This window comes from Dermacentor andersoni, chromosome 3, assembly GCF_023375885.2.
Source record: "Dermacentor andersoni chromosome 3, qqDerAnde1_hic_scaffold, whole genome shotgun sequence".
NCBI lineage: Eukaryota > Metazoa > Arthropoda > Arachnida > Ixodida > Ixodidae > Dermacentor > Dermacentor andersoni.
Window position 1 is genome coordinate 200,155,217 of NC_092816.1, and position 13,473 is coordinate 200,168,689.

A 13,473-nucleotide genomic window follows, 5' to 3' on the forward strand; every position below is an offset into this window, starting at 1 on the left:
GTAACAAGAGGAAGTGATTGAAATAAGTCGATAATTAGAAATGGTTACCTTGTCCCTTTTTTTGATGAATTGGCACAACGGGAGCCGTCTTCCAGTACATCGCCCGAAAATAAGGAAACTTGAAAGATCTTTATCAAGAACTTTACGCGTACGTTTGCTGAGTATAGACAACACCATTCAAAGAATTAGTTGGTACTTCACAAGGATTTTTAACAGGAATTCTAGCTGTGGTTGCCCACTCTGTAAGGAGCACGCCTTGAAAATACAATACCTCGCGCTGTGATACTGGAGTTCGTTATAACCTTATTACTCATTCGAATTTTGGTCAGCTGATCGCTCTGGTGGCGAAGAAAATTCCAAACTTTATGGGGATTAGTTCTGATAAATTTGGGGAGGGTCGTGCCAAAACAACGGGACTTCGTTAACATTTAGGCACGTTCATGTTTTAGTACCTGGAACTGTTGAAGACAAGGCATTTTTTTTTCCTACATCGCTTCGCTATGTGTTTTATTTGAATAATCTCGCGTGTTAATCCAAGGATTGTGGCGATTAATAGCAATCTCCCTACGGGGAACTAAACGTTCAATGTTGCACTGCACTGTATCCCTAAATTGGTGCCATAAGCTATGAGGGTCATTGCTACAAGAGTTTTCTAACTGTGTTTGTAAAGAGGTGGTAATCGCGTTATCGTCAGCACGTGCGTAGTCCTTGGTCATTTTAAACAGATGCATACCGGAAATAACAGACGAAGCACAACCGAAGACCAACAGACGACGGTGCGCGATTCCAGCTTCGACGCTAAGCACTCCATCAAAAAAGGCTTGGCTAACAAAGAAGTGGTCCAGTACAGACGGCTCTCTGGTGCATCCATGAACAGCTTGCTTAGGTTAAAAAAAAAACATCAGACCTAAAATACTATCACATGAGGCACACAGGCCATAAGACGGTTTATCCCAAGCGATGGCAGGCAAATTTAAATCATCGGTAAGAATTAGGTTCCGTTCTACGCTCTGTACTTATATTTCAAAGTTTGCGTTCAAGAATTCCCATTAGAACATGTTACTTAAGACTATTTAACATCTCAGCTTCATAATTCCGCATGCCATAAACGAGCAGATCGTTTTGTCGAGAATCATTGTCAATGTAGTCCACCTTTGTTCTTAGTGAAAAAAAAAATATCTGTATGTAACTCTGTAAGCGATTGCTCGCAGGCTTGCATGCTTTGAGCTGCGTTCGAGAACACCTCGAGTTTACCTTCAATAGAAGCCAGGCTCTTGTGTGTCGCGGAAATGTGTGAGTCTAGCTTGGCTCCGATAGTCTTTAGTTCGCATGGAGAAGCCTTTTGTTTTTCGAGAATTTCTTCGAGTTGCTCTGCTATCCCTGGGCCCGGATTAAGCTCGAGGTCTCCGCTTAACAACAACGCAAGTAGACAAAATGAGCCAAAGCACTATGTAGAAAGTTCAAGCAAGACGCCCAGTCAAGGCCGTAACATCAAACAATGGGAACGAGTTTTAAATTCGCAAGAATTGTGATATCGACTTTTGAGTGTGCCCTATTTAGTTTCCCAAGGGGCAGCGTGAGCTCGCCGACGTGTTAGTCGTGACGCTTATACAAAGACATATTCTACAGCCAACAATTCACACACGTCGCAGCATAAACGAGCGCCTTTCAAACGAGGCCTGCTCCGCTTTGAAAGCGCGCGCTTAGAAGGCGTTAAACGCTCCTCTGTCGAATGAATAGCGCATGAATTTTGTACGCGCGCACGGTGCCCTTTGATGTGCATTGGAGGAGGGAAAAGTACTTTATTAATGTCGCGTTTCAAGAGAAGCCTTTCAACGCTTATGGTTGATATTTATTACATTTGCGATGTAATATACGTAGGTTCTGAGCAATAAAACTAATGACAAACGTGAACGGACCTTGCCCCAGATCACTCTGTCTTGTCCCTGATACTGGTACCTCGTAAGTACGTTGCGCAAATTCTACAACTTTGGTTATTTAGGAGGGCTAAGTAAAGTAATAAACGTGAAAGAACAAGTTTTTAAAGTCCGAAAGCACATGTGGGCTGCAGAAGGTGGACGTTTGTATCGAGAATCACTGAAACCTGAGAGTTGGCTTTTACTAGTCGCTTTTCGTTTACTTCAACGAGTGCTCCTTAATAAATAGAGGGGTGACAATCGCTAAGATCTCGCTCGTAGTTTATCATGTCGCGGATCGTGAACAGAGCAAGGAATAAGCGCCGTAAATATGAACCAACAACATATGGGCAGCTATTTGTTAGAGGTGTTCGTTAAAAGTTTCGGTGCAAAGAGAGAGAGGTAGAAAAGGGAGGGAGGTCGACCAGATGCCAGTTTCCCGTTTGCAGCCCTGCACTTGGGTGGGGGAAATTGCAGCTGGAAAAGGGACAGAGCAAAAGAGAGAACATAAAAAGAAGCTCAGTGTCCTTCCACTGTGTGAAGAAGGATAACCAGCGAAGCTGTGCATGTGAGCCCTTTAATGGCGAACTGCACCTCCGCCACGCATCGGGCCAGCATTGCACTATATTCGGGATCGGCCCACGTATGGGCAGTGCTTAACGCCTGCTTGACCTCCGCCGTGGGTCGGCGCGGCATTGCACTATCCTCGGGATTTTGCGACTACACATAGGCACAATCCTAGGGGAACTAGCCCTTAACAGCTTCGCTGTAAAACAACAGCAAGAACGTTCCAATTCGAGGCATTTACACAGGCAGGTGGATCTCGAGAAGCACAGGGTCAAATGGGACGCTTATCAGGGCGTATGCGAGCAAATGATAGAAGGCTTTCGCAACTTTGCTGCTAATAGAATGGGCAATGTATCGGCAGCCAAAATATAATACCAAGTTGCTTCACAAAGACCGCAAAAGCTATAATGACAACAAATTAGAAGCAGGATGGTGGCTTGCTGAGGGATATGTTTGGCAGCAATGCCAGGCCTATTATAATTGGCGACAGGCCTAGATGTGTATACCATGTAATTAAAAGCAATAATTACCATTCGGAGCGAAGCCTTTTGGAGTATACCTCCATATTAGCCATGCAAGACCGTGCAAAATGGTGCAGTGAAAGTCATCCATGCGCAATAACATTTCGCAAGATTCTCGCTGGGAACCACAAATTTGAGGAACTCTGAAACCGTCAGAGATTGTGCGCAGCGATGCGTTACCCTCTGTTCCGAGCCAACATGCTTGCGTAGGGGACCCAGCCGCCCTGAGCCCAGCTTCCGCCCGCACCGTCACCTTCAACTTGCCATCGATGCTGCAGAACGCACATCATTACCAGCTCCGCGGATGTCGCTCCGGAGACCCTCCTTTGCTATTAAGTTGGCATGCGATGCTCACATGGTCGGAAAAAAAGGCAACTTTCTCCTTTGAAATAAGCCCACATTTTAATTTTTGGATTCCCTCTAGGCAGTGGCGTTGTCCAGTTCTCTCATTGTTACGTTCGCGGTAACCTTTGCTCAGCATGGGAGCATGACGGGGGTTTTCCTTTCACGTGCTTAATTTTACGCACCGTGGTTACTTCTACTGTAGAGTACTCGAAGTGCCCCCTTTTGAGAGACTACTTGTAGTGCTTGTGTGCACCCGCCCACGTGCACTCGGTTCTGACGCACTTTCTCTTTTTCTCTTTCTATTCCCCATTTCCCTCACTCTCAGTGGAGGGTAGAAAACTGCATGCTCGTCTGGTGGCCCTCGCTATCTTTCCTCTGCTTGCATTCTCTCTCTCTCTTTCACACTGTCTGGTGCGGCGCTGCTAAGCTCGACGTCACAGGATTGAAGCCACCCGCATTTCGATGAGGACGAAATGCAAGAACACTCGAGCACTAAGATTTAGGGGCACGGTAAAGAAACCCAGGTGGTCAGCGTTAACCGGGAGTACCACATCATGCGCCGCGCATGATATTGACATCTTGGAATGAGATTCTGTAACCGCAGAATATAACTTTATTTACCTTACGTACCTTGCAGTAAAGGATTTCACAGTATAGTTTAACATTCGCCAAGAAGACTCCTGATTCTGACAGCAAGTACGTCAAAGAATGAATAGGCTGCAAAGTCGCCAACAATTATTAAGAATCATTGTAACTTTCGTAATCCTTGACTTAAAAGGACAAAATCGCCGTTCATCAAATATTATCACGAAGCTACAAAGGAAACTCATGCACGTTCATTGACACAGAATATGGCGTGTTCGTTCCTCGTTGCCAGTTCAGTGCACCGAGACACTCGGTTTCCGTCGTGCGCAACCTGTTGGAAGACCGGCCTCTGTCGCAAGAAAGAGTTTTACAGCGTTGACTGGACTCACCGCCTTCAAGGGGAACCGATTCCATGTTTCTTTCTATCTAGTCTACCCGTCCACCTTCTCTGAAACATGTAGTTCTCCCACACCGGTGTTGGGTGGTAAAGAGGAAACTCTCTTCTGGTTAACCCCGCCTTCCTTTCTTATCGTTATATATATATATATATATATTGTCCCGTGGTAGTGACGGTGAAGACAGCAGCAAAACTGTGAATGGCGAAACTAGTGCTTTATTGGGTTGGGCGAACCTGTGCCCTCAAAAATAGGCTACCCTCAAAGCACAACGATAGCGGCGAACACTCTCGGCGATCGTCGAAAATGTGATCAGCGGGTCAAGCGCGTCGGCTTTTATACATCAGTCGTCCAATACTCCAGAGTAATCGCTGGGACCCGCGTGTCCTCCACGAAGTTCTACACTATTCGCGTCGCGCATACATGCAAACAGATTACACAAGGTTCGGTGGCAGACAACGGATGGAACTATCCATAAGATTACAGAAACTTCCGATACATGCAGGCGCGTCCTGCGCTGTGCGATAACATTTGTTAGGCGGCGACAAGCGGTCACCCGGAAAAGATAAACAAGTGTGCGTGCGTGTGCGTGTGTGTGTGTGTGTGTGTGTGTGTGTGTGTGTGTGTGTGTGTGTGTGCGTGTGTGTGCGTGTGTGTGTGTGTGCGTGTTTCATGCGGGTTGATCATCGGAAAGCCGCACCGATAAAGACAAATTTGTCCTCGTCCGGGGATCGAAAGAAAGACCAGTTCTTTATCTGAGCGGTAGCTTACAGCTAAGCTCACGAGTAGGCTAAGAGATAGTGTGAGGCCGAATTAAGGTACAGTTGTAATCACGGCGACACATCTTTTTTTCTTTCTTTTTAATTCGAAAGCTTGCCCTTAGGTATAACGCAAAGGATGTTAAAAGTACACGAATAGATTCGACTCGTGCAAAAAATCTAGGAGTGAACGATGATGTGGTTCATGAACCCAACGTTCAAGCTCGGGTGCACGGCCAGTCCGAAGGCCTGTGGCCCGGAGGTGGCGGAAACGGCTTAGATGAAGTCCTGGGCCCGTCCATAGTAGGTGCGTCAGCGACGCTTTAAATAGAAGATTGGTTGCACTGTTCCCAATAAAATAAAAAAAAAACATCTTACCATGCAGTTTTTCGTAATGACTGTTCGACCTGTGCCGTTCCACCTGTGCTATTAGCGATGGCAGCCGGCCAACGAGAAGCAAATATTGCGAACAATGAGCTTTGTGAATCGGGCCTGAGTTAGCAAAGATAATCAATGTGAAGATACTTTTATACAAGAGAAAAAAAATATCTGGTCGACAGCAGCCCAAATTTTCTGTAGCGCTGGTTACTTCTTTTTTTTATTCCTTTCCGTAAGTTGGCGCCGTCTTGCAGATTGCCGCAGAATGTACTTGATGGACCCCATGTTGATTTGTCGTCAACTTCGTAGAGGCAGTTGCTCGAGCGCATGCTTGAAACGCAAAGCAATTACAATAGCGCTAACTTTTGATATCACAAGTTTGCCCCTTAAACCCAGTGCGGCAATGTGTGTGACCACATCGACGGGTGCAGAACTCGTGGCGCTCCGTGCCGCACTTGATTTCATTAAGCAAAAGCCACCGCAACAATGGAGTCTTTTGTGACTCCAAGGCAGCCCTTCAGTGCATACGAAGCGCAATGCGCCAGGGACCCAATGAACAGCTGGCCTGAGAAATTCGGCACATATATCATCAAAGCAATGACAAGGGACACACCATAATCTTTCAGTGGCTCCCAGGACATTGTAGCATCAGCGGGAATGATCACGCAGATGAAGCCGCCCGATCTGCACATGAAAGTGGTCAACGAGTCTTCATTCCGCTTTCGCGAACAGACGCTGCGGCTGGGCTGCGATTGGTGTCCCGTGAGTGTACTTTGCCCCTGTGGGACTCGAATGTTTTCACCATGTGTCGGTTGCGTTCGCTGTCTCCGGACATACGGATGCACCTCCCGCCTGGGTTACCACGACGTGAACAGACCATGCTCTACCATCTGTGGCTAGGCGTTGCCTTTAGGAACTCATATGCTTTCGTCATTGGAATGGCCAACAGCCCCACGTGCGACACATGCAACATCGACGAGACGCTCGCACACATTATCTGTGTCTGCCCGCGATATAGTGCTCAGAGACAAGTGATGTGCAGAGTGCTGGACCAATTGGACAATCGTCCACTATCAGAACTAAAAGCTTTAGGCCAATGCTCCGAAAGAACATCTGCGTTGAAGGCCTTACTCGCGTTATTAAGGTTCCTGCGGTCTACGGGGCTTCACGACAGACTCTAATGCCACCCCCTACCGCTCTGTAGTGTACGCGCTTTGTTCGTGCTTGTCTCCATTTCTTTCTATCTCTCCCTGCCACTCTGTTTCTCTTTTTATCCCCCTTAACCCTTCGCCCTGCGCAGGGTAGCCAACCGGAACTACCTCTGGTTAGCCTCCCTGCTTTCTCTGCATTATTTCTATCTCTCTCTCTCTCTATGTATGCAAGCGGACACATATGTAACCCACTTAGCCTACAGGCCACATGCACGTTTATTTATTTATTTATTTACTTATTTATTTATTTATTTATTATTACCCTCAGGGCTTACAAGAAGCATTATAGAGGGACGTTCGTCCTTTTTCTCTATTCGCGCAAATACTTTTCACGTTTCACTGCGGATACTTGTCTGCTACTGTTGGTACTGCTGATACTTGGCGGAGAAGTTATTCGAGGAGCAGTAAAACTCAAGCAGCGTGTGGGTTTTACAAAACTGTTTCTTCTCATGTGCAATGTGAGATAGAGACCATGGGTTTGGCCACTGCGTCGCCGTGGACTTCACGTAGAAGACTTTCTGGTTAAGACAGTCATGATGCAATCTAGAGCAACAAACTAATCGACAATGTAAACAGTTCAGAACTGCATTATTTGTAAATTGTTTTACAGAAGCATCTTCCAATTGATGATTAATCATGGTCATAATGATTTTTTGGAATGCCCTTTAAAACGGGGCATTGACAGATATTGACCTAGCGTGATTGTATTAATCAGGTATGCTGCACATATGCGTTTCATTCAAGCAGCTTTGTATGCATCTCCTTATGTTCTTTTTTTTCTCTTCCTAAAAACTTCTCTATCTACCTTCTACCACTCGCTACCTATGCCGCTAAATGATCTGGTCGTATCAAACTCCTCTCTGCTTTTTTCCCTCCAATACTCTAAACCTGTCTCACTTATCTCGACTACTGACCGGTTGATGCTTTCGTCCACTTTAAATCCAAGCGCTTCTAAACATGAAGAGTTTTTAAACCATCTTATGAATGCGAGAGATTTATTGGTTTTGATTGTTTGAAATTTATACAAGCTATGCGTTACTCGGTGGCTGCTGTTCCTGGCAAACTGTGAACAAATCCAATCCTTTCGTTTTATTTGCAGCGCGCTAAGAGTAGGTAGAGAGGCTTCGCTTATATGTTTCTCATATAGTTTCGAAATAGAGGCCACCGCTGCTTATGTGCACCTCAGTAACCACCCAAAGAAGACGCAGTTGCCACTGCATCAAAGCAAACGTGAGAGTTTCCGCAAGGGAAGCTAAGGCGCCACCGGTGAGACATGTTTCGGCGATTTCGCGAAGAGGCCCCGTCCAAATTGTTATATTAGTACCCACAATCTCGTGTGCCAACTAGATCTAGATTTTGCTCAAGCAGAACGCAATAGAGTTCGTTGCAGACTTTACAGCGACAGCGCAATAAGCAGCAAGAAAAGTTTCGTTGCTGAGAGTGTCCCTCGGTAGTGATAAGACGTAGACGCGCCCGAACTTCTAGTCTTGGAGTTAGCGATGTATTATATTTTACTGCTAGAGATGGGTCTTGCAATCCAGCCTTCGCATAGCGCTCCCTCGGGGGCACTCAAACCTTTACATCTTATATGAGCCGCTGATTAAAAACAAGAGAACAAAAGTATATGTAGATCCGTCGGGACAGGGCTGTTTATTTTTCTCTTTGTTCTGTGCAAGCTGAAGGTATAGAACTCCTTCCAAGCCTTGCTCTATGCGTGCTTTTCGAAAAACAAAGCCACTTGGTAAGGAGCTCTGCTGCTGCTCAACTACTTATTTTGATTAGGTGGTCTCCCCACACCCCTTTTCCCGGAGGATACAGCGAAAAAAAAAATGCAGAGAAAGTGGCTTTCGCAATTTGAGAAATAAATGCTTGGCAATGCTTCTTTTCAATTTTTGCATAGTTTAGGGTTTTCGTTTAGCGAATGGGAGTCCATTGTAGCTTGGCATGTCTGAATGCCGATCCCTGCCAAAAATAAAACCAGAAATGGACGGATCATAAAACAATGGTCGAGAAATGCGCACTGAGATCGCGGTAAAACATTCTACGTGGCATGACTTACACTACGCACGCACTGCGCGACAAGCAGGGGTCCAGTTCTTGTGATTAACAGTGACTGCGGGGCATATTCGCCATTTTGCTAACGACTCTGCGTTCTGTGGCTGTCGTGGGTTACGAATGGGAGTTAGTGCTTCGTAGCGCGAGCTCGCCAGCATAGGCTCAAATGTAAAAACGAAGCAAAACATGCTTATCAGATTTATTGTTGTTTCCGTTCCTGATTTACTATTCGCCTGCTCCAATCGGGCACAGATTGTAAGTGTATTCGCCATCGCAACAATGTATACCTAGACTTCACTACACGCATTCTTTTTGTATGAACATATACTGCGATCCCACACATACAACGAATTCATTGAATCGGTCTGTCATGAATAACGGTTTCATGCCTTGTAATGTTCCTCTTGCGGCATGCTTATTTAAAGCTTATGGCGCGAAAATTACATTTGCTCTACAAAAGTATGCGTTAGAGTTATCCTAACGTATGTAGCCCTCAAGGCATTTTCTGTGGCTAGATATATAGCAAGCAAACTAGAATGAAGGCTCTACAAGTTTTGAAGAACATGATTAAAAACCGAGAGTTCCTAGCCGCACTTATACCGGAAAAAGAATCTTCTTTACCACTGGTATCTACGGAAGCCTATGCAAACAACGTACTCTCCCTAAAGTATTTTTTATTATACGTGTATATAAGGACTTGTATTCTGGTTAATGGATGAGTCTGTCAAATATGTTGAACTGCTTCTAATGCAACCTTGTCTCTTGCAGTTTCTACAGCGCGGCTATACTGAAATATGTGTATATATATATATATATATATATATATATATATATATATATATATATACATCATACGGTTTGTTACCGCAAAGTGGTCGTGTTGGTAGTCATTAAATTGTGCGTCCTGTATGTTTTTTAATGCTATAGGCGCATGTGGCTTACAGTGTCATTAGTAACCATATGCGAATAAACTGAAGAAAGGACGTTCGTCTTGACGTCCTGTACAGCACTGATCAACAAAATATCAGGATTGACGGATGCGATGCTGTGACTGATGGTTTAATTAAACCAGGAACGTCGCCCCCTATAGCGTAGGCGGTAGCTTGTCGTATCTTATTTTAAAATGCCTTCAGATAATTGGCAGCCCACAGAACAGCTTTCTGTACTTTCTCAGCATTAACGACACAGAATCCCATTATGCAATACAACAGTATACTGCATCCGACACAGCATCCGATTGAGCGTTCGATCCAGCAAGAACAATTATAATATGTCAGCAATTCCACGCATACAGAACTCATAACAGAGTAAGATAATCGGGTTGATTTACTAGGGCTAATAATTAACGACACTATTAATTGCGTTGTAATGGCCGTCTTAGGTATGTCTTGCTCAGCCACGGGAATTTGGTGGTAGGCGCGGGCAATAACTTTGCGAAGACATTGGCGCCGTGCACAGTGACGGGGAAATCTTGTATGTTTGGCAAAGGATACCGATCCGAAATAATCTTAGCATTGAGACATCTGTCATCTTCACATGGCTTCCAGTCACCCAATTTCTTAGGCACCATGTGGAGTGGAGTCGCCACTTACTGGTGGACGCCCAGATAATGCAAAATTTCAACATGTGCTCGAACTCTGCACGTGCAACCTTGAGCTTGTCAGGAGCTAGTCGACGTGGCCGCAAGAATGCAAGAGGTCTGAACGTGATGATGTGGGTTCGCACGTCGTAGCAGACGGGATTTTGGCAGTTGGACGATGCGTTGAGTTCGGAAAATTCTCGTAACAAAGCCAAAAAGGGTCCTTTGGAAACCATAACACAAGAGAGCTATAAATCTATGGTTTCCGGTGCAGCAAGGCCTTGCACCGAGAGATAGGTTGTCTCGTCCAGGAGACGTTGTCCTTTGATGTGCACAATGAGGCCATGATCTGTGAGGAAATTAGCACAGATAATGGTAGAACTAATGTCGCCAACCATGACCAACCCTCGGAACGCTCTTCGCAGGCCCAGGTTAAGTGTGAACGAGCGCTGTCGAAATACCGGAATTCGAGTTTCATTCACGTCTTGCAAGTGCAGACTGGGAGCAGCTGTGCGATCGGCTCGTGTAGCAGGTAGATCGCTGACCTTTGCATCCCTGTCGATCAGGAAGTGTTACGCAGTGACCTTATCGATGACATAGAAGAGGCGACTTTGGGTGGCGCCGTGACCGCTCGTCGCCGTTAGCGTTCGGTCGGACGGTTTCTCTACCAAGTGCAAGCAAGAAGGAAGCGACGTATTTGCGGCGCAAAACGGTGGTGATACCAGCAGGTGGCTGGATGATCCGCTTCACTTTAGCGCTGGAGCTCGCAGGATGCACCGCGTTGACGAGATAGAGAGCGGAAATGACGAGAGGAACGAGAAGAGACGTTCCTATGAGTATTCGCAACCAGGACCTCGTACGGTCTATCGCGCAGCTCTGCGACGGAGAATGTTCTCGGTGCTGTCTCTGGCCGGTTTGGAGGTAAAGAATGCGCAGTGTGCGACGCTCACGCCGGCATCATAGCTGCAAACACAAAGAAGTGAATTGACAATTGCAATGACCTTGTCGGCCAGTGCACTGAGATGTGACAGATCCAGGGTTGAAGCAGTGGCCATGTGGGTTTGGGTGGGCGAGCGCTGAAGAAATAGCTCATGTACAAGGACGTTGTCCGTGGTGGAAGCGCGTGGGCCGAGAAGGTTAAGCACTCGGCGCAATAACTGGCTTACGCGATGATTGCGTAGTTGTTCGAATGAGAGTAGATGTTGTATTCGTTAGCGTTCCGGCGTAGCTGCACGATCCAGTATAGCGGCCTTGATTGCATCATAAATCGACGCTGGGAGGGTGTGTGCGAACGAAAGAAGTTCGGCAATCTTGTCGATGACGGCCGAACTTCAGGAAGCGCGTCGACCACAAGGAGGTACTTGTGGGTCTGCGACGTTATCCGCGAGAGTTTGAAATTGGCCTCTGCTTGGATGAACCACGCCGTCAGGTTTTGCTCCCGAAATTCTGGCACGCGGAGGACGTTCGCGACAACCGCAGCGGTTTAAGCGGGCTCAGCGGCTTCCGGGTTGGTCAAGGCTTGCTGGTGTTCGTTGTCGGTGTTCGACATGGCTCCACTTCCTTTTTGTGCAGCTCATTGTTACCAGGCACAAGTTCTGCGTTGATCTAGACGTCCACGATAACCAATTGTAGAGCACACGAGAGAGAGAGAGAGAGAGAGAGAGTCAACGCGACGTTGCTCCAGCACCGGAACTGAAACTAAACCAATTTTCATTTTTTCGGTCTACAGCGCCAGCTAAGCTCCCACGTCGCTCGTGACCTCGCCTGACCTTGTCGTCTTTCCTAAGGCGATCACGTCGATGTCCTGGCGCCACAAAGCCTTTTAATGTACCCTTTTAGATTACGCTCAGAGACCACTCTGAACTCATGATGAAACATGTGCGAGCTGTCACAGTGGTGGACGCCTTCTCCTCAAGAATTGTTTGTTTGTGTGATACACACAGCATCGCTATCCCCTGCAGGCGACCCTGCCAGCCGTGTCCACCGAAGTGCATGCAGTGACACCGCCCCTCTCAGACTCGACGTGGCTCACAGATGCCCGCGCGAATGAACCAGATTCCACGCTCCGTGATAAGGCACTGATTCGCTACCGGGCTGCCAGATGCGCTCTGACATAAGGATGACCACTGGTTGGCGAATCTTTATTTCCGTTTGTTTTGTTGTAAAGGCGAAGCTTATGATCTTCCTTTTTATATTTGGTTGTATAGCGTATATAAATGAGGTAGCCTAGGCACTGTCGGCCTCAGTCCATGCAAAGCAACCAATGCATAACAGAGGAGAACTGAGCATATCATAAGAAGTAGGTCTGATGACAAGTACTTGAAGACGACGGCGTAGAAGGTCGACGGATTGCTCTAGTTGCTGACTTTCCATGGCGCTTCATGATATTTGAGGACTTTCCCTGAGATGCACGGTGAAACATTTGTGCTCGTCGCGCCTTGCTGAGTCCTGTGTGTGCCACTCACATCGCACCCCCCATCCACCATGGATGATGGCGCAACCGAAAAGACGGACAGACATAGCCTTGCCCGCCTCTAAGGCCAAGGTGGCTTATAGGGGCTATAGCATTGCGCTGCTAAGGACAAGGTCTCGGGTTCGATTAACGGCCAAATTGGCCGAATTTTTTACCACGGGCAGGTCCAAAAACACTCATGCACTTACATTTCAATGACAATTAACAAATCCAAAGGTGTCAAAATTAAACCAAATTCACCCACCACGACGTGCATCTTAATCACACCGTGGTTACGCCACGCAAAACCACAGAATTTGATTTGAATTACTGTGGCTAGCTGCTAACTGCGGTCGCATTAAATGTGTGGCATTAGAAATGAGAAGGAATATGTATATATATATATATATATATATATATATATATATATATATATAGGGGTCTACTATTGCCCACAAGAAGCTAGCGTGGCGTCGCCCAATCTCGTGAGCATGACGACCGGTTTTGCAGTGGATTAGGAAAAGAAAAGCAGATGACCCGGCTTGCCGTTGGGGTAAGCGTGACATTTGTGGCGTCACATCTTACGATTCCGCCGTGATCCCTGCCGCGATAGCATTTCGACACGCACTCTGTAGCGCGGCTTGCTAGGGAAGCAGTGGCTCTGACAAGCGAATCGTTTCGCTCGCACTCTTGCTGTTTTGTTGTGCTTCG

At 46.5% G+C, this 13,473-nt stretch overlaps 1 protein-coding gene across 18 annotated transcripts in view; it reads left to right on the forward strand.

Moving 5' to 3' along the window:
- LOC126524372 (uncharacterized) overlaps window positions 1-13,473 on the forward strand; it is a 248,910-nt gene that overhangs the window by 109,259 nt on the left and 126,178 nt on the right. For 11 of the 18 annotated variants that reach the window (XM_072287382.1, XM_072287387.1, XM_072287392.1 and 8 more), the window contains exon 1: window positions 1,857-1,966. The exons of 1 other annotated variant lie outside the window; for it this stretch is intronic. The gene's annotated coding sequence lies outside the window, so the exon portion shown is untranslated. Of the gene's footprint in view, window positions 1-1,854; window positions 1,967-13,473 lie in introns of those variants that run through there. 6 more of the 18 variants (XM_055067269.2, XM_072287379.1, XM_072287380.1 and 3 more) reach the window with 4 other exon arrangements.